The sequence below is a fragment of the Notamacropus eugenii genome, chromosome 3, assembly GCF_028372415.1.
Source record: "Notamacropus eugenii isolate mMacEug1 chromosome 3, mMacEug1.pri_v2, whole genome shotgun sequence".
NCBI classification, from domain to species: Eukaryota; Metazoa; Chordata; class Mammalia; order Diprotodontia; family Macropodidae; genus Notamacropus; species Notamacropus eugenii.
This window is the reverse complement of record NC_092874.1, coordinates 475,157,759-475,180,244: the sequence shown is the minus strand read 5'-3', so window position 1 is coordinate 475,180,244 and position 22,486 is coordinate 475,157,759. Positions and strand designations below refer to the sequence as shown.

General features: G+C 41.6%; 1 protein-coding gene across 6 annotated transcripts in view; it reads right to left on the bottom strand.

Annotated features, from left to right (window-relative positions):
* The window catches only part of ERC2 (ELKS/RAB6-interacting/CAST family member 2), a 1,010,504-nt gene that overhangs the window by 705,848 nt on the left and 282,170 nt on the right, over positions 1–22,486 (bottom strand). The window lies entirely within an intron of this gene.

Genomic DNA, 22,486 nt, shown 5'->3' with positions numbered 1-22,486 from the left:
AATGAAATTAAAATGCTGTATTAGCCCGCCCGTCCTGGTCAGTCAACCCACCTCAGATGCTGTGCTGACCCTGCACGCATTCCAAAGCAGAGGAAAGGTCTTGGCTGGGAACCAAGACATGGGATTGGTAGAAGAATAATGAAATACCCCAAAACAGCTGGGTACCTTCTCCATGTCTTTTATTGAGCTAGACCCTGTGGAAGGATCAAACAAAGGGCAAGGCTCAGCTCCTGCCTTCAAGGAGCTTTCAAATGGTCAGACACAAGATTTACATGTGAGAAATAAACGGAGAACAAACCAAGGTAGCATATAATTAAGTGTTAAATCGCGTGGTTCAGTCTCACATTCTAGGCGTCTAGACGTATAATGTTAAAGGAGTTCAGGAAAAGGCAAAATCAGTGTGGGCTTTGAAAGTAAGGGAAACGTTTAGGGAGAAGGAAATACTGGATCTGGGCCAGGGAGGTTTGGGACCCGCAAGGGAAAGGCCGAGAAGGAGGGTCTTCTGGCAATCCAGGAGGTGGGAGATGCTAACGTTCCCAAAGGCACTGAGTGAAGAAGGAGAAGAATGGGGCGGAATGTCCGCTGGAGGAGAGTGGACTGGATTAAAAACACTCCCCGACTCAAATCTCTTTTTTTTTTCCTGCAAGTCCCTTTCTCCGGTACATTAATATCTTCTGATAATGATCTCGGCTTGGTTGTGTTTCACCCAACATATGGTATTACTTTGAAATTAGCTTTCTAGAAAAGACTAGAGAAAATTGGCATGCCTCTTCTTGACAGATGGGGTTTCCAGCAATTCACTGACAAGGCACACACACTCACGCAGGGATTCGGGCAAGTCCAGAGCAAATGTGCTGCTGGTCTTGGGGATTATTGAATAAGCCTTTTCAAATCAGTGTCGTTTCAACTTCTAGGTATTGTCTTTTATTATCATACATGAATATGGAAAAGATTTGTGTTGGTGCTAGCATGGGGAATTCACTCTACCACTGAATGGGCAACCTTCCTATGACTGAGTGCTTGGAAGTTACCTGGGGTTCACATGCAAATATGCAAAGCGTCTGTGATTCTGTCCTGGGGGTGGAGGGAAGGGAAGAAGAGACTTCCAGTAGGAGATTCCCTCCACCAATGCAGATCACAATCCATCTGTGATTTAATGTAAGATCTTTGAGGACAGAGACTGTCTGCCTTTCTTTGTATCCCCAGCACTTAGCAGAATGTCTGGAACACTATAAACACTTGATTTGCACTTGCTGATGGATGAGTGAGTGATCTGTTCAGGGTTGCACAGCTAGTGAATGTTAGGGTGTGCATCTGAACCCAGCTTTACCTGACTTCCATTCCAACATGCCACTAGACTAAGCTGCCTCTTTTAGGATTTAAGAGGACCTCAACCAGAAAGATGCTTGTACTTCTCGGGAGCCACATATACTACGAGGTTCCGAGAATCTGGAACCAAATCTCAGCGCTGCCATGAAACACCTGGATGACTATGAGTAGTTCATTTGGGTTTTTTAGCCTCGATTCCCACAACTGTAAAGGGGAGGGAGGGGGCAGGTGGAATTTACCTAGATGCCATCTAAGGTTCTTTCTTATTCTAAATATTTCACCCTAGGACTAACTTAAATATATTGAGGAATATGAAATTATATTATAATTGTTTCAGTAATGAAGAAATTTCTAGAGTGAAAATTAGCAATAATATTTCTAGAGTAAAAGGTATTAATAGTAAAACAGAAATTAGACCTTCCTAGCACTAAAATCCACCAATATGTCAGACATCAAAGAGGACAGCATGATATCTTCAGTCCATGACTAGGAGGGGATTTATTTCTCAGTGGTGTCCAAAGTCAGAGGTGTGATATCATCCAGCTGTAGAGAATTCCATTCAATGGGTAGATTGCAAGAAGTTTTCCAAAACAGTAAAGAATTTTTCATTTAAAAAATTTTTAATTTTAATTTAATTTAACTTAATTTTTAAAAAATTATTAAATTTATTAAATAATGGGGAAGCAAATATCATGTATTAGGCATTGTGCCAAGTGCTGATGATACAAATACAAACAAGCAAAAAAAAAAGGTGGTCCCTGCCCTCAAGAAGCTTATATTCTAATAAGCAATTATTGGTTGTCCTTCATTCTGGAAGAGGAAGGGTGACACCAGGAGGGTAATGTCTTGACTTGCAAGTGAATTGAATTTAAGTGAGGCAGAGTTATGCAAAGTCACCAGCCTTACTCTCTCCTCCAGAGTCATCCAAGTCCAGTGGCAAGAAATAGGTCAGGACAACCTATGAAGGAAGACAACAAACAAAAGGGTAGGAAACAGAATGAGAAAGAAGGTCACTAAAGCCCAAAAAGTTAGGAAGAGAGCCCAGCAAATAGTGAAGGCAGTTTGGCCCTTTCACAAAATGGAAGCCCCAGAAAAAGTCACCAGTGGAGGAAAGTTGATGGCTATGGGGATGGTCCACTGATCCAGGGCACAGAGGCCCCAGATGCTAATGGAAGTTTCAAGATGAGTCAGCAGTAGAGAAGCTACGACTTAAAGAAAGGATAGGCAGGCACAGGTAATGGGAGGAGAATGGAAACCCATGAAATAAAGAAGATGCAGGATGCTCCCTCAGTCTCTTTCACTCCTCTAGGAAGTATGGCTGAGTGATGGAAAATGGGGAACAGGATGCTAAGCATCACATTGTTTTTAGAGTAGATAGAAACATTATCTGCTGATGCTCCAACTGTGAGCTCCTTGTCCAGTGACCATGATGAGTGGACGTGCCATGGAAGCAACCAAATCTCATCAATCTTAACATTCTCCCTATAAACCAAAGGAGAAGATGAAAGTCAAATTGTAGCTCAATGACAAAGAAGTTCTCCTTGGAAAAGGAAATATGGAATTAGTGGAGCTGGTTTTATCATGCATCGGAAAGGCAACAAAAGTCATCATTCTAGGGGACTTGTGGTCATATCTGATTGAAGAATGCATGATCAGTATTCTCAGAAAAACCACTGCGAAAATAATTGCAGCTTAAGCACCAATATCTGTTACAGAGGATGAGGAGGCAGAGAAATTCTACAGTTAAATCAACATATGCTATAAAACTCAATGACTTCTATGCAGAGCTTGAAGGTGCTGAAAAATACACTGAAAGAAAAAGCCAAGAGCAAGGAATGAGTTAAGTCAAAAGCTTAAGGGCTACACAGAAGGCCCCTGCCTATGGACCATGAAATACTTTCTTGAAAGAAGGATCAGAAATTGCTAAACATGGGTAGCACTAAAAATATGATATTTTTAAAAAAATTTTAACATTCCACCAAGCATTTATTAGGTGCCTGCTATGTACCAATTACTAGGAATACAATGGTAAAAATAAAACAGTCCCTGCTACCAAAAAGCTTACAGTCTATTGAGGGGAAACAGTGCACCAAATCAAGTCAATAACAGTAGGCACTTGCTGTATGCCATGCATTATGCTAAGCACTGAGAATACAAAGAATTTTTTTTAAAATGACCCTTGCCCTCAAGAAGCTCTCACAGTCTAACAGAGGGACAGTATGCAAATAACTTTGTATAGATAAGATCTATATAGGATCAATTAGAGATATTCATCAGAGGGAAGGCACTAGCATCAAAAAGGACTGGGAAAGACTTCATGTACACAGATAATTACATGCAAAATAAAAATGAAATCACAGAAGGGGTGATTTGCAGCTGGGGCAATTAGGAAAAGTTTCATGAAGGAGGCCAAATTTGACCTAAGTCAAGGTTGGGGAAGGCATGCCTTCCAGATACAGAGTTCAGACTATATAAAGACAAGGTGATGGTAAATGATTTGTTACTAATACAAGAGACCTCCTGAATCAATGCTCTGTGTATAGCCAGGCCTTGTTAAAGGAAAGATCAAGGTTAGTAAAAAGAAAGCAGAATGAAACAAGAAAATAAGAAAAAGTTAGGTGTGATTTTAAAAACTGCAATCTGACCTATATGGAAAAATTATTGACTACAAAAAGTTGGAAATGAATATAGGAAAGGACATTGACAACGATTACAACAAATTAGTAACTAAAATGAGAAGTCTTAAGACCTTCCTTAGTCAGTAAACAGTTGATGTTCTTCCCAAGGAGAAAGATGTATAAGCCAAGGGAAATACCAGTTGGGAATATAAACTCATTTGTAAAATCTTACAGAGGAGGCTGATCAAAGATTAAGGGCATTATTGCCGCATAAAATGGAAAGAAAAAAAAGAAATGGAAAGAAATTATTAAAAATTTAAAGAAAGCTTAATGAGAGACCTCACTAAGCAAAGTCATTCCAAGGGCATTAAGAACAGAACCAGAAGGCCTGACAAAGAGTCTCATCCAAGAACCACAGAGAAGTAAATGGTGGTCATGAGCAAGGTGAGACAAGGAATCACTCAATAGAAATAGTGGGATGGTTGTCCTTAAAGAAACATGTGCTTTGAAAAAAGATTACCCAGCTTTATTACAAAACTAAGAGATAACTAGACATAGCTTACATGCTCCATGCCTACCCATGTGACATCTTGAAAAGTATTTCCCAATAAAGTTGTTAATCATGCTACTGAAAACTTCTTAGAAACAAAATTAAGAATGCTACAATTAGCTCTGGTATAGTACAAATGCTGGACTTGGAGTCAGGAGAGGCCTGGGTTCAATTCTGACCTTGAAATTTACTACTTGGGTGCCTAATAATTAGTGAAATTATTTAACCACCCCAAGTCTCTCTATGCTCATATTTAAACTATTGATAATAATACTTCCCCTATGTACCTCATTGGGCTGATGGAAAGTGATTCATAAACCTTAAGACACTCTAGAAAGAGATCTTCAAAGTAGGACATATTACAGCTATTGACAAAATATGCAATTTTTTATTAGAGTTGGGGCAATACACTATATGTCCAATGTCCAAAATTGGCAAACTGGGAGCAATTTTCTTAATTCAGTTACTCCACTCTAATCTTAAAATCAATGTATTTTTTCCCATATGTGCTTTTGACCACAGAAGAAAGGTTGAGGAGTCAGTGATCATGCAACCAGAGCTGAAACATATATTAAACCTCTCAGTGGTAATTGGTATTGTATAGAATGGTCTTAAGCAGCCCTGTTTCCTTTCAGGATGGTGTCTCTCTCTCTGTCTCTCTGTCTCTCTCTGTCTCTCTCACTCACACACACACACACACACACACACACACACACACACACACACACACACACACACACATTCTGGATGCTGTTGGAAAAATTCCCAATGGTGACTTTCCCACACAGAGTTAGTTGGCAATCATCACCACCATCATCACAGTTAGCCAACATTTTTAAGACACCCTTCAAAATTCTCTATATCCCTTATTTCATATGTGCCTCACAATAAACCCAGAAAGATGGCACAGGAGATATTACTGGACGCATTTTATAAATGAGGAAGCCAAGGCTCAAAAAGTTTAAGTGACTTCCAGGGATCAGAGAGCTAGTTAAGGAGCAAAGGCAGAATTTGAACTCTGGTCTTCTTTACTAGGAAGTAGAATAGATCCTAGCTCAGTGCCTTATTTTATTAGTCAGGAGTCATTAGCTCTCCAATAAATACTGTGACAAATTTTTAACAACAGGGCTTACTATCTGTTGGTCGATGAGTGAATAAGGACAATGTAATACACTTAAGAGGTAATGGATAGTTTTCTTCTATTAAAAAAACACTAAATTCCATTGACATTAACATTAAAAAATTCAGAGTAAAATCAAACTTTAGTGGCCGTACGACCCTCGGGCACAGGCATGGGCTATATTTTGTTACCCAAATCAAAACTTGGCGGGGGGGAGGGGGGGGGGTGATGAAACAGATGAATGTAAAATAAATATCTGGATTCATTATATAACTAATTAGAAAATGTCTAAATTAGAACAAGTCAGGGTAGTTTTCTTCACCCACAATTTCTTTAATGGGGCACTCACTTAATAGGGTTGTTGCAAGAACGGACAAGATACAGGAAATAGGAAAGTACTTTGTAGATATGAAGCATTAGAAAGTGTGAGCCGGTAGTAGTTGATCGTAAAAATGTGAGATGAGGACATGCTCTCATATTTCTGTAGAATCCTTACAACCCGATCTGGGATGACATCTTTCTGGATGAGTCAGACAGGATAAATGAATAATATATAAGAATATTTGGTGCAGACAAGCGATTCCACTAGTATTTTGTGGAAATGTCCTCCACAGATATAGCACTTAGCAGAGTTCCTGGCACATAATAGGTGCTTAAAAAATGTTTCCTGACATTGAATGATTGATACAGATGAGCAACTCCCCTGTAATTCACAGGCAAAGAATGCTGAAGGAGAGATCCCTAGACACACTGTGAGGACAGGAAGTGTCAGCAGCAGGACTTGAACCAGGTTCTTCCTGAGTTCCAGGCCAGCTGTCTCTCCATTAGGCTACACTGTTGCTCAATAAATACGACAAGTTGCATTTATGTGAGCTGTTAAGGTTTTCATGGACCTTTTAAAAAAAACCCATTTTCTCATTCAAGTCTCATTCCAAACATGTATAGCAGGTATTATGGATGTAGTTATCCCATTGGGAAAGGATGGAATAAGCTTCTACTATGTGTCAGGCACTTGTGCTTTACCAATATTAACCCATTTGATCAATCCATGAACAGACAACAAGTAGGTGTCAGAAAGGAGACATTGGTCTTCCTGACTCCGAGTCTGGCATTGAATCCACTACAACTATACTCTCTCTATATTTAGTACAGCTTTGTCAATATACCCTTCATACATTGAAGCCTAAATCCTCAGTACCTGTGGTTTTCTCATAATTACAATTTTGGAATAGTAGCAAGTGTTACAAAGTTATCTTGAGTGTCAAAAGAACACAACCACAAAGTCACTAGATGGATCAAACTGGGAGAGAGGTCCAAAAAAATTATGAATGGAAGTAGTTAATAAATCCTACATTCCTTAAAATACAGAAAAATGAAAGAATGGGTCTTTGGGGTTGGTGAGAGGATTGCTGCATTTCTCTCCTCTTAAATTCTGTCATCTCTTTTCTTTTTTTTTTTAATGGCAAGTCAACTTCCCACAGACATGAGCTGAATACCTTGCTTCCCCCCAAACTATTAGCCAGTGTATCAGGTTTAACCCTGGATTTGGATTTCTTCATCGATAATTGTCTAATTGGATTTTGTCAATTCTCAATGAAATCTAGAGTGTCCCAGGCCACGCTTTTTTCATGTGGACTCATAACCAAGAGAAAGCGCTAATAATCCCAACTTTGTACTCCCCAAAGAGGACAAAGGCAGGATGGGAATTCAACACTGTACAGAATAACATAGGACCCAGTTCATGCTTTAATTTGGTATGTGAGCTAAAAGAAATTCAGTGTCTGGAATTAGATATTGTTCGGCACAGGTTAAATACCACGGGACAATAGACTCTAAGGAACCATCCAAATTCTTCTGCTATACGGGAATCTGATTATCTCAAGTATTGCTCAAAAAGAAAAAAGAAGTCAGCAGCTTGGCATTGCCTCAGACTTGGAAATATTTTGGTTAAAAACAATTGTTGTTGTAATGAGACTGGTTATAATGAGATTTCGACTGTAGTAACAATACCAAATTGAAAGCAGAATTACTTTAAAAAGAACCTTGTAAAATAGCATTATTTTAGAACAATGGAAAATAAGGTGTTTGTGGTTTTACCCCATAAATTCTCTGCTGTCTGCTCATATTTATTCCTTCTTGGCAGTCCTCTGAATACTCATTCATATTGGAGAGTCCTTCTGCCCTAGCATTCATTTTGTGGGGGAAACCACAGAAAAAACATCTCCCAGCCTCACCTTTCTTCCCCCATTTTATTGGCTCTTCGGACCTAATTCTCATACACACATCACACTCGCATTCAGTTACACTCTGGACAATGAATTTTCCTAATCCAGTTAGCATGCTGACAGAACAGTGCTCACAATTTATAGAATTTCCTTGTAGCCATCTACCTATTTCACAGTTCATTACAATCCACAATGCACACCTGTGTTTATGCAATCACAAGCAATTTTACACTGAGTACTAAATAAGGTATTGTCATAAATTCTTTAAAAATGCAATTTATCCTTGAACTATCTATCAATCAAAATGAGGTTTGCAGCTACCTGCCCAAGTCCCTAATGATGCATGAATTGGTTACATGCCATATCACAGACATTATCAACTGCCAAATGTCTCCAGGGCAAAGTTTGGAAGCCTTCTTCTCTACCTTTTGCTTTTATGGTCATCTCTATAACTCTGGAAATACTGGGAAGGAGGGATTTTCTTTGTTATTCATTTACCTAGGCTACTCAATTTGATGTCCTTCACTTTGATCTATATGTCCTCTTGTTGGTCTGGTTAAAAAAAAGAACTGGTGGGGGCTCATAATCTATGACTTTTAAGTGAATGCTGACCCAAAGCAAGCCCTGAACCTGGCTGGTGGTAGCTTTCAGGAGAACCATGATTGAGTGGGAACCCAGGCTACATACACTTAGACTAGACTATCTTCTCATAAAAATCATGTCACAAAGTCATACCTTCAAAGTTCCCATCTAATGCCAAAGATTTACCAAACCAAGTGCTCCATACTAGGAGCTACCTAAATTGCTTAAGCTCAGAAAGCTTTGTAGATTTCTCTTCTTGGGTCCAAAGATGTTTTTAGTGTTCTGGAGCTCCCACAGCCTGATCCTGGCTTATTTTTATCTGACCCTCAGGTTTTCCCATCGTTAGTAAGAGAGAAAGTAAACAAGACCATATACATTAAGATGAGAAAAATGCATTGCTTGGCACTGTCATCAGCTAGTCCCTCAAAATGGAAAATAAAAACCACACTCAAATGTTTGCACCAGAAGAGGTGAATGTCACAATAACTGTAGTCCCAAACATTTCTCCATCAATGATAAAGAGCTCTGCAGACCACACAATCATCACCACCACAGGAGCTATGACCCAGCTGACTTATGTCCTTCTTTCTTTCAAATGAGAATTATCAATAAAAATGTAGTAAAGTCTAATCATATCAAATAGAAGCAGTTTAAAACTTAAAAACAGAGAAAGATTAAAATGGTTGCTCAGCAGCTACGTGAGGATTTTGCCTACCCCTTAAATTGACTTTGTCTCATCTTTTACAACATTAACAAGAATTCTGATATAAGTTTATAAGTAGATTTATTAAGTCTAAAATGTTTCTTGACTAATTGAAATTGCTATTGTCACAAACAAATACTTTCTAAAGGTACTTTCTTTCCATCAAAGACTCCAGACATAGGTAAGTCTATTTATCTCAGAGTTATTGTAAACTGTATACTTTGAATATTAAATAAATAATATAGCGGACATTTATATTATGTTTAGAAGCTGCAGAGACAGAAGGTTAGCCTTGGCATCAGACTTGGATTCAAATCTTCCCTCTGACACTTCTCAACGTCCCAGAAACTCACTAAGGTTCAAAGTCTTAGATGAGTTGCTAATATGTATGAGTGGAAAACATTTTCATACCAGGATTCCCTAAATTGATTAAATAATAGATCTAGACCAACAGGGAGGAAGGGAGAGACAGAGAGAGAGAGAGAGAGAGAGAGAGAGACAGAGACAGAGACAGAGACAGAGAGACAGAGAGACAGAGAGAGACAGAGAAACAGAGAGAGAGGGAGGGAGGGAGGGAGAGAGAGAGACAGAGACAGAGAGAGAGAGAGAGAGACAGAGACAGAGACAGAGAGAGACAGAGGGAGACAGAGAGAGACAGAGAAAGGAGATGGAGGGAGAAATGAGGGCTTTCAAGATTTGTAAAATACTTTATAAACATTCCCAAGACATCCCCAAGCCATGGTGCCAACACTCTAGTTTCCTCCTCAGCCTCTTCCCACCTGAACTCAAATTCTCATCATTCCAAGCCTGGGCTCTGATCAGTAAGCTCGTACCTTCCCCACACCAAGCACTGGGCTCACCACTTCACTGCACAGCCATTTTCAAGCCATTCTGCCAACCCACAAATCCTTCCAGTGATCAACTCTGGATCTTCTTCCATGTGTTTTCTTCATCTTACATCAGACATGTAAGTTCGTTGTAGGCAGAAATTATCTCAATTTTGTATTTGTACCTCAAGTTTAGAATAGTGCCTGGCATACACCATTTAATAGTTTTATTCACTCATAAATATTATTTCAATGGCTCCTCATCATTATCATGCTGTGTGTACGTGCGTATTGTTGGCATCATTTTATAGATGGAGGAATGGAATACCAGGCTCTCTCTGGGATAGTGTTTGAACTTGGGTCATCCTGACTCTAAGCCCAGCACAATGTCCTCTGTGCTGCTTCAATGAATCAATAAACATTTATTAAGTACCTACTATGCACCAGGCACTGTGCTAAGCCCTGGAGATACAAAAAGAGGCAAAGGGTCATCCTTGCCTTCAAGGACCTTAAAATCTAACAAGGGAGGCAACATGTAAAGAAATACATAAAGAGCACTATTGCTGTTCCATCAACAGTCCTAAGAAGTTCAATAAAAATCCGTATTTTAAAATAAAATACACTGACTTCCATCCTATGACAAACATCAATTTCCATCTCCAAGCAGGAAAGGACTTTTCACCTGCCAGGGAATGGGAAAGGTCAGTGTTGTAGGTGTGAGAACCAGAAGTAGCCAAATCCCTCCATCCCCAGGAGTTCCACCAGTATCACGGGTCACAAGCTCTTTTCTCTTTATCTCTCCAGCCGTTGAAGCTCTCCAGGAGAAAGGAACCAAGAAGCAATGGGAACAGAGAGACAGAAAAAAAGAGGCAGACTAAACTAGCTCTGAGCCCACACAGAGAACTCTTTGGCAGGTCAAGCCTCCAGTGTTCTGACTCATCCCAGATGCTGGCAGAGCTGGTTGGCCTTCTCATCGGGAGATTCCACTGAGTCACAGGTGACTCAGCAGGAGCAGGGTGGCCACCAAATTCACCGAATACCATCATGTTCTTGGGGAACCTCCTCCTGCTTTTAAACTTAGGAAGTGACTAAAGTTTAACCCCTGGGCTGGAGAGGAGGCCAAGATAAATACTATCATTCCATTTTTTTCTGTATCTTGAGCCAATCATTCTGGACTTTAAATACCTGTCCAAAGTGGGCATTGCTCTTCACATGCAGGGTTGTTGAGGAAAATCTTTTTTGTAAATTGTAAAGTCATAGGTAGGGCTCTACACATGGTTAGGCAGGGTGGTGTAGTCTCCAGAGAGCTAGCCCCAAGTCAGTAAGTCAAAACCAGCCGCTGGGTGACTCGGGGCAAGTCAAGTCACCATTTCTCACAAGCACCCAAGAAACTCTCTAAGCCTCAAAGTTGAAGACAAATTGCTGATCTGCATTAGTGTAGGAAGTTTCTATACCGGGAGTTCCCTTCACAAAGAAAATCATAACTCCAGATATATATTTATTCATGTTTATATAAAGAAATCCACACATATATTTATATATACATACACACATATGTATTGTGTCCACATACACACATATATGCATATGTGTACACATTCACATATATAAACACATATATGTTTATGCATACATATACATACGTGTGTGCGCTCATAGATGCCTACAAATACATACATTTGTATTGTGGGCATCTGTCTTAGTAGAAAGGAGGTTTCTCATCCAAGAGCTTCTTTTGCCAGTAAAATCCCATGGCCTATACACTGATGCACAAATATGTTCCCATATACGTGTGTGTATAATATATGTATATATACACATATATGTGTATGTGTGTGTGTGTATGCAGATAAGTTATCTCGTGGGGTGCTAGATGGCAAAGTGGATAAAGTTAGACTTGGAGTCGGCAAGACCTGAGTTCAAATCCTACTTCAGATTCTTTCTAGATGTGTGACCATGTGTAACTCACTAATCCTCTCCATCTCAGTTTTCTCATCTGTGAATTGGGAATAATAATAGCCCCTAACTCATGGGATTGTTGTGGGGACCAAGTAAGACAGTGGTTTGTAAAAGTAAAAGCTAAGCTATAGAAATGCTAGTTGTTGTCAATTATTATTCTATTAATTATATATAATACATATAAATTATACATAAAGTACGTAAAAATATCTTACTATAATTAACACATTAATTCTAATTATTATATTATCGCTGTCCTTGCTGATGTGGCTGTCTTCTCCAGAAGAAGGTAGGCTCCTTGGATCAGGAAAGGTTTCCCCAGCCCTTCACACAGTGCTTGGCCCATGTCTGGAGAGGAGGCCACATGGTCAGCACAATGAGAGTCAGAATGGAATAACGAGTCTTGGAGTGAGATGGAAGCCTGGACTTCCAAGGCGGAGAGCCCTCAGGCATCCCAGCTGGGGACCTCAAGTTGACCCCTTCACCTTCCCAAGCCACCATTTTGTCGTTTGTAAAAGAGCGAAGCCAACGACGCTCTTCAAACCTTCCGCGGCTCTGTGTTTCAGGTGTTATTATTAGTGATGAATATTCTACCTCATTTCCGACCAATGGAGAGGAAAGAGATGTATCTGAAAGAGTGAAGAGTCTGACTATAGATGGAAAAGAAGTCATTTCATGTACTTTTAACAACTAGAAATAGGGGAATTAAAGCTACCAGCTAAAGAATCTTGGATTTAAGAGTGGAAGGGACTCAGGAACCATCGAGACCATGGATTTTTAACCTCAGATCCATGAACCTGGCTTTTAAAAAAATTGATAATGTCATTTCAACATAATTACTTTCCTTTATAACTGTTTTATTATTATTAAAATAATGTTTTCTTTTATGCATCTAAAAACATCATTCTGAGAAGGGGTCCATTGGCTTCACCAGACTGTAAACAGGTCCATAAGACAATGCTCTTCTCTAACCCTTTCATTTTGCAGATATGGAAACTGAGACCTCGAGTCTAATCCTCTGATACCTAATGCAGTGCTTTCCACTGGGCCACGTCTTAAGTGGGTCTGTTTTAATCAAAGCCTTTCACATCAAAGCATTAGCCCACAGGGCTGGCCTCTATATACATGGTGATTACACAGAGATAAGTAGGTATTTGAGAAATGCTTGAAAAGTTTGCTTTCTCAGGAAGGTAAACATTCCCTCAGACATTAACATTTTGTTTGACATGTTTAGTTTTGTCAAAGGTCGTTATGATATTAAGTTCAATCTTCACCTTGTCATAAGTGATCCTGAACGCTGCCCCAACAAAGTCTGAGTGCATACAAGGGTGCTGTGTTAGGAATTCAGTCCTCATGATTTATCTTACACACCAATCACACAACCAACACATATTGGTTTGTCCTCTAATTGATTATAAGAAAAAATTGGGGGGAGAAGGGATATTATTACAAGAGTTTTGACATCTTAATATCTGCATCTTATCTCTAAAATACTTACATTTTAAAACTCTAATGACTCTGTTCTCATCACTACAAGGACCCTCTTTACCTCTGAGAATCCTAACTCATCCATCCCTTCTCAACCTTCATGGTCCTTGAATGAATGAACAAATGAATGAATGAGTAAGTGAGTGAATGAATAGCACCTTTATTGAGCAATTATTGTGTGCCAAGTTCTCTGCTAAGCACTGAGGATACAAAAAGAACATAACACCTACTCTCAAGGAACTCACCCTTGGCTCATTGGCTCTTATGCCAAGATCACTGTAGATGAGTTTTCCCCTTCATTTCTTCATCGTCTCTTTTCTATGAGACAATATCACTCATGAGCTTCCATGACCTTCTCCCCAATGCCTTACAAATGACTTCATATTCTAGAGCAGCCTTTTCATAGAGGGTCACACTGTGTATCTCTGATTAGTATTCACTGGTTGAAATGATTCCTGAGCTCTTTGGCCTCCTCACTGAGCGGATTGCTTTAGATCAACTGAACTTCTTTAGCCAACGGTGTCATCAGAATCAAGGGACCAATGGGGACAGAAGGGAAGGAGGAGGAAGAGGAGAAATGTTTATTCAGCACTTACCATGTGTCAGGCACCGTGCTGAGTATTTTAAAATGATTATCTCAATTGATCTTCACATCCATTCTGGGAGGTAGGAACTATCATGACATCCATTTTACAGATAAGGAAACCGAGGCAAACAGAGGTTAAGTGACTTTACCAGGTTCACACAGATAGGAAGCATGTCTAAGGCTGGATTTTCAACTCAAATCATCCTGACTCCAGGCCCATAACCTATCCACTGTGCCACCAAATGCCCCTATAAATAACTTTTAGTTGAATACAGAATCTCTGCCTTTTGAGTCTTTATTCTAATTTAGTACTGATTGTGCCCTTTTCTCCCAACTGCCCACAGTCATCCGATATCCAAACACTGCCACATCAGAAACTCATTTCCTAACAGAAAATAGTCAATTTCATACTGTGCTAATGCTGCTCAACGCTCCTCACGTTCTGCTCTGTTAAGCTCTCGTCTTTAAAAAGTATTCCTCTGAGAAAGTTCTCAATCATCTAGAAGCCTCCAGCTTTTTCCATTTCTTAATCCTGAACCATTTTTCCTAGCCTTCTTTTGGCGATGTTAAATAACCAAGTGTGCAATGAAGTGGCACTTCCCGATGACTTTAAATGCACCCTGAAATTATCTCCATCAAATCCTTCATATGCTTCTCCTAGGAGAACTTGGGACAATTATTTAGTTTTTTTTTTAATTTTTTTGTTATCTTGAAACTGAAAAACATCAACAAATAACATTTCCATTTACAAAGGACAGAAGAAGAAGATTGCATATGAAGCCATGAATCTCTACTACGTCCTGTTTGCTTCTTTTTAAGGTATATAAGAAATTCAACATGGCAGTTTCAAAGCTGTCCTGCTTCTCTGTGTCTCCCCTCAACTTCCTTCTCCTCTCTTTGGTGCATTCCTTCACTGATGCCCTAGTCTTTCTTTTTCCATTTTGGGGGGCAAGGGATATTAATTACTATCACTAGCTCTGCTTTGCCTCCCTCCAAAAAAAAAATAAAATCTTGCCTACTAACAAAGAAGCAGAATCAATAAAACCAATATCCACACTGGCTACATCCAAAAATGTGTGTCTTCTTTCTTCCATGAAATGCCCCCACCTCTCCAGGCATGCTTCTGTGTTTACTCACTGCTCATGGGACTAGGTTCTCATATTCTGATTATAACAACAGTACACCGATGTTTATAGACAGCCAAACAATTGTGATGATTAGCACCCTCTATCCCTATGCTACAATGAAATTTAAAAATAAAGAAATGAATATCAAGGAACAGATAATGTTTCATAACCACAGGAGTGGGTGTTAAGTGTTCCTTTTATGCAATGCATCTTCCAAAAAAGTATTGAATATTCTTCCAAGAATAATACTTCTCTCATGCTCAGGAGTTTGGAGATCAGTATAAATGAGGAAGAAAAGGATAGAAAATAAAATAAATCTAACTTTCCCTGACATCAGGCTAAGAACAAAAATGAAAGACCCCCATTCCCCAAAGAGCTACATTTCTTTGGGGCATTCTGTGACATTAAAAAAATAAAGAATGCATGTGAAATGCTGTGGACTCAATTCTGAAGGCAAATAACATCCTTCTCCCCCTCCCCCACTCCCCGCCCGCCACCTCACCCAACATCAAAGCAAAGCTACGCAGGCCTTTAGCCAGAACACAGGCCTTTAGCCAGAACACAGGAGCTAGCTTAAGAGAAGTACAGGTTTGGTCAAATCAAGAAGGTCCCACAGACAGAAACATCTGGTGTAGGACATGATCAGTCCTTGATGCCATCGTCATTTCCCATCTTTGTGATGAGAGTGCCAGCAAGTGACCCTTTGAACTTATAACTACTCTGGATGCTACAGCCACTGAATGAATGTGGTGTCCACTGAGATATACAAGTTGGGCAATCTCTTTGATGGGGTAGATCTCCCCAGATACACTCTCTAACCGTGTGCATTTCATCGCTGTTCAACAATGGGTCTGCCCAACATACCATAGGCCTCCTCAGAAACTCTCGACACTGGAGTGATACCAGTGAAGAACATGAGCTGTCCATCAGTTGTACCCACCTTTAATGGTCAATGAAGGAACATTGTGTTTATTAGAATAAACAAGTTCGTTACTCTCTCTAGTGTATAGTTTGCAATCCATCTGTGTTGTTTTCACAATTCTGCAACTCCTGTTTTATCCCTCTTCTTCCAGAGTCATTGACCAGAGCCTGCCACCAAGAGCAGGCTAGCCACTGCTTGTCCATCCCTCTTCTGCCATGACTAGCCCACCTTCTCTGATGTCTGTTGAATTAACGCTGTATAAGTCGAAATATGCAAGCCAGGAAGCAAGAAACATGAAGGGGGAATAGGAAAATCAGGATCCTGGCCTTGGAGGCCTTTGAAGCTATTTTTAAAAAACCAAATATTATGTTATGCATTGTGTGGTATCTTTGTATGTGCATAACCATTATTCTATTGATTTATGACTCACATGTCAAATAGCGTCTGGGCATGTGTACAAGCTAAAACAAACAATGCCAGTAGCCAAACCACAGTGCCGTGAAACTAGAGCCTGCCAGCTCTCCCCAGGCCTCACTCCACCCCATATTACCACCACCCACCCAAGGCAAATTCCCCAGTAGGCAAAAGCCTGCCATGTAAAGCTCTGCCTAGGACATGTTATAAAAAGGTACCCGAAGTCTGCTGACAACTCGGGCTTTCCAGAAGAAAAAAAAGGAGCAAAGCTTCCCCCCGCCCCAACCCCAGCTTATTGCCACGGAAAGAGTTCTTTTCTCCCTCAGCAATAAGATGAGAAGGAATTCCCGTCATAAGATTTCCAGAAGCTAGTGTTGCAAGTGCTTCCTGGGTACATGAGGGGCCCCTCACTTTCATCTGAGTCTGGCTCCCTCTGGAAGGCTTCAAGGCCACGGCCCACATCTCCTCTTCATGCCCCGGCTCCTGATAAGCCTGAGGGTTCTTGTTTCCCTCTGCTCCTCAGGGAAGAAAAATTAGAGGAAAACCTCCCCTTCATGTAGTCTGCCCCACTGCCAAGAGTCCTTTGCACAAGATCAGACAATTATCACTAATTCCACCTTAAATTGCTTCCTGTCAGCAATGGGCATCGTTAAGGCAGCGTTCTCCATTACCTTTTACAGAAAAATGAAAGAAAAATAGAGAGACAAAGAGGAAGGATGGAAGGATGGAAGGAAGGAAGGAAGGAAGGAAGGAAGGAAGGAAGGAAGGAAGGAGGGAGGGAGGGAGGAAAGGAGGGAGCGAGGGAGGGAGGAAGCTCCCAAGGTATTTCCATCTGACGAAGCCATCATGCTCCCAAGTGCAGCTTTAGAGCATTGCTCTCTAGCTCACGGGTGCTGCTTACTTGAGGTGAGGAGCCATTTTGCCTGGGTCTGCAATTATTAGAACTGTGTGTTGGGGGGGGGGGGGGGGGGGGGGGGGAATGGAGAGAGCAGGGGACATGGCCCAAACGGTCAGCATGAGAGAGCAGCGCTGTGACCTGGAGGTCCCGTCCCTCTCCTCCCCCACAGCCTCCAGCACAGGTTCTCCTCACCTCGTGCCTGCGCCTTGGTGATGGCCTCTTGATTGGCCTCCCAACCTTCTCCAACCCAGACTCCACACAGCAGCCAAAGTGCTTTTCCTATGGAATAGGTCTAACCACAGCAACCCCTTATGCAATAAACTGCTCTGGCCCCCAGGATCAGATACAGACTCTTTATCATCAGACCCCACCCTCCCTTCCCAGATTTATTTACTTTGCTCCCCATCCAACATTCTAAAATCCAGCCAAAGGGGCTCTTCGTGGTAACCTTCATATACAAACTTTCCATATCCAGTTTCTGCGCCTTTGCCCAGGCTGTGCCACATACTGGCAGTGCCCCCCCAACCTCTTAAAATCTCCAGTTTGTTTCAAAGTTTGGTTCAGATACTACTTCCTCTATGAAGCCTTCCTACTCTCATGCCTTCTGGTGCCTTCTCGGCCCGCAAAATTATGTTACTTGGTAAATATGTTATACATTCTTGCATAAGTATGTATTGTCTTCCCCCACTGAATGTAAAGTCCCTGAGGTCCCTAGGTCCATTTTTGTCTCTGCATCCCCAGCCCCTGGCACAGGCCTGGCAGGTGCTTAATAGATGCATGTTAACTGATTGGTGATCAACCAGTTTAAAGCTTCATTTTATAGAAGAGATAAAAGAGACTCAGAGGGCAAAGGACAAATCCAAAGTCACCAAGAAGGCTACAGTCGCAGCTGGGATCAGAACCTCAGTCTTTTGTCTCTACATCTAGTGGTCTTTCCACTCTACTCTGCCCACAGCTTTGGCTAGAACTAACTTTATTAGTTAGAACACAGCCAAAGTCTCCAAAATGGCCCCAAGAGAGCCAGAAGGGGAAGGAGCAGGGCTGCCAAATGGGAAAAATATAAGTGAGCTTGCAAAACGACTTTGATAAAGAAATGAATAAGCTGGGATTCATCGAGCATTCCCCATGTGCCCAGCACTAGGCCTCACATTTAATGTGATTTCTAACAGTCTGTTCATCCTGAACATAAGCCACACTCTGGCCTTTACCATCAAAAGTGGCTTTAAAATGAGGGGGAAATGTTCTCTAATGTGTTTCAAAGGCTCAAGCAGACCTCCCCTTCTCACCTGATGCACTGAGGGCTGGGTGTCCCAGAGGCAGCTTTTTATTTGTGGAGAAGCTTTCGTTCCAGATAAAGAAAAACTAAGTCAGACACAGAGAATGGGGAAGAAACAATGAAAAGGCATGGAATGAAGAAGGAATGAAGGCAGAGGTACAAGCCCTGGGGTGGGGGTGGGAGGGTGAGGGGTTGGCAGGGAGAAGGGAGTTAAAGAACAAGGGTTCAAATCTTGGCCAGGCCACTTCCCACCAGGACAACATTCTTTCGGAATTGCTTCCTCTCTCCCGGCCTTGTTTTCCTTATCCATAGGTGGTGGGGGACACAATTAGGCCTGGTCAACATGCATTGGTTTTACTTCAACATGTTTTTTTTCTTTGTTACAAGGAAAAGCTGACTGGGAGTGAGGGGTATATTCAGAAATAAGAGGCGAAAGACTGAGACCCAGAGAGGAGACAGAGAGAGAGACTGACAGACAGAAACAGAGACAGAGAAAGAGAGAGAGACAAAGAGGAGACAGTCAGACAGAGAGACAGACAGAAAGAGACAAAAAGACACAGAGAGACAGAGAGAGAGAGAGAGAGAGAGGAAGGGAGAGAGAGAGGGAGAGAGGGAAAGAAAGAGAGGGAGAAAGAGAAAGAGAGGGAAAAAGAGAAAGAGGGAGGGAGGGAGGGAGAGAGAGAGGGAGAGAGAGAGAGAGGAGGGCGGGGGGAACCAGACAGACAGAAAGGCAGAGAGAGAGAGGGAGAGAGACAGACAGACAGACAAAATGACAAAGAGAAGGAGAGAAACATAAAGACAGAGGCAGAGGAATAAAATTAGGAGGTTGAGTCAGATGATTTCTGAGACCATTGGTCACTCTAACTTATGATGCTATAAATGTGTATATGTGAGAACAATTATAATGAAAAGCATCCAACATTTATATAGTTTTTTAAGTATATTCTCTCATTTGATCTTCACAACAAGCCTGTGAATTAAATGCCACTACTATGCCCACTTAACAAATGAAGAAACTGAGGCAAACAGAGATTGAGTGACTTGCCCAGGGTCACACAGCTAGGAACTATCTGAGGTAAAATTTGAACTCAAGTCTTCCTGATTCCAAGCCTGGGGTCTGAAGGAGTAAGATGAAGTATGGTTAAATAGAATGAGATCAGGCTTTAGAGGAAGTGGGTCTGACCATGTATGTGAATTATGGTCAGTTGCTTCATCTCCTGGGGTCTCAGTTTCCTCATCTGTAAAAGTAAGGGCAGAACCAGATGATCTCCAGAGTCCTTTTCTGCTACAAATCCCAAAGCCCTACAATGGGATGGAAGCCTGAACGACTAACTACAAGGGGCCTCCATTGCATGGAGTGAAACCCCAGGGGCTTCCTTCCTCCACAGAGGCGCCATGTTGAAATAGAAGCAGACACAAGAGGAAGAAATCAGGAACAAAGGGCAAAGCAGGGAGTCAGATGGACAGGGGAATCCCTTTCCTAGAAAGTCAGCCCCAGTTCAGCAGGAAGGGCGAGGTGAAAAACAATTCAGGTTTTACCTGTTGTTGGACAAGGGGGAGGGGGGCGGTGAGCAGTGAGAGCAGTAGCAGCAGCAGCTGTCCATTGTGTTCAAGGAAGGATACTGAGAAAAAACTGCAATGGGACAAAGAGAAAACACAGCACAGACCTGGGAGGTTTGGGTCCTACTCATCCCTCCCCCCCATTTCAGCCTCCTCTTCCTAACACACAACAGCCTGGCCATCCAAGCTTAGCCAACCATACCAGATCCTGCAGGTGAGATGGGAGCACAAAGAGACCAATGGGGAGGGAGGCAGAGACAGAGAGAAGGAGACAGAGAGAGAGAGAGAAACCAGTGGGGAGGGTCTGGGCTGCTCTGTCCATCAAGGACCTCAACAGTAATCAACACTCATCAGATGATCACAGAAAGTTCCGAACAGCTCGGAGCCTGGCTTCCTTGGTCCTGGAGAAAGACACACAGCCTCCCAGTCTGTGATTGGGAGAACATTTGAGACCTCGGACATGAGGCTGCCTCAACCTCCTTCTGTTTCCTAACATTCAGTGCCCTTCACGGTCTAGCTCCAAACTCTCACTTCAGAATTAATTTCTTATTACTCCCTCTATGATCTTGAGAAACTGGATTGAGCATGTGAGCTTATATATTTAGGTACATATTATAACAAGTAGTATAAGTTATCTACTTAAAATATAACCTCTGTTAGTATAGGAGTTCCTCCAGTGTATCAACTGCCTAGCATAGCACCTAGTAAACAGTAGGTGCTTAATATGCACTGGGCTGAATGGCACTGAGTGAACATGGAAACCCGGGGAGAGCTGAGGTTCCTCGGTGGCTCTTGCTCACCTTCTCTGTTCCCTCTCCTCCCTCCATGTACCCCTTTACTTATGCTCCACCCAAATTCAGAGACACAGGACAGCCTCAGGATTCAGCCTCAGGAGGAGCCTGAGATGGAAAGGACATGTTTCCAAGGATGTCACAAGCCAACTGGCCTTGGCCTCACCCCTTTCATATTGCATCAAGTGGTCAGAAATCCCAGCCCTTTCAGGGGAACAGATGACTTGGGTGCCTCTCCTGCCATGAAAAAGGCATCCGCTTAAAATATCTAATGGATCTATAATCTCTCATCTTAAAAAATTAAATTAAATTAGATTAAATTAAACCCAAAATTAAATGTAGTATTGGGTCTGTGGTGGCAAGCAGAATAGGATCTTTTGCTGTTTTTGTTTTAGTACAATCAAATGCCTCTGATTGAATCTTGCCTTTATCAATCAAGAATCTTTACTAGGAGTAAAGTACAGAAACAAGAGTTTCTTTAACTAGAAACAGTATATGTATTTGTATTGTTAATGTGATTAGAGTTTCCCCACAAGGGGAGTTTGATTAGGGAAGATTTGTAGGAATGCCCACAGCCTCTTGTTAATGAGGCACTGGTTCTCAAGGGTTGTGATGCCCTCTGGCTCTAAAAAAGGTATAAATACTCTGAGAGTTAAGGTTTTACTTTGGGGCTTACTGACTGGAAGTGTTTTTGTTTGGCTAGATGAGGATGCTGGGAAGCTGCTAAGGAGTCCTCCCAGCTTGGAAAACCCAGATGTTGGTGTTTCCCTCTCTGGTAACCATGGTCAGACAGCTGGGCCTGTCTGTTGATAGTCAGGCAGAGGAAGCCATGTCTGTTGATCTTTGATTTCTCTGTATTTTCTTTGAAGTTCAGGGCATTGACTTCCCTGAACCAGGTGAATAATATGTGTGCTTGGTTAAAGGAATGACACATGTGCCTGATTAAAGTGATTGGTAACCCCTCCAAAGTTGCCTTTCCTTTCATGAATGCAGATCTAAGAAGCTGTGGTAGCAGCCCCCTGTGTATGGTAGGGTGCTCACTGTTACAGGGTCCCTAGACAAAAGAAAAGGCAGAGAAATGGGAGAGAAAAATCTTGCCATTTTGTGGAGTTGAGGCCAAAGTGAATATTTTGTAGTAACAGCTTTAAATTGCCTAAAACTCACTTTGTTTTCAGAGCAGGAGGGGGGCAAAACCTTGCCTCCCCATGTTGATCAATGAACTTAAGGAGCAGACTCCCTCACTTATTACACATGAGCATTCACAGGATTCAGAGTGAGACAGGATCTTAGAAGTATCCTAAGCCCCTTGGAAGAAGACTGGGATGGAGTTCTGAATGACAAGCACAAGGCTTGCAATGGCATGTGAAGTATGCACGCAGGTATTACAATGTCCACTCTAGAAATGGGGAGACTGGGACTCTGCGTGCTTGGTCATGCAGTTAGCAAGGCTCCGAGGCAGGATTTGTACTCAGGTCCTCTTGACTCCAAGGGCAACACTTCCCTAACTATGC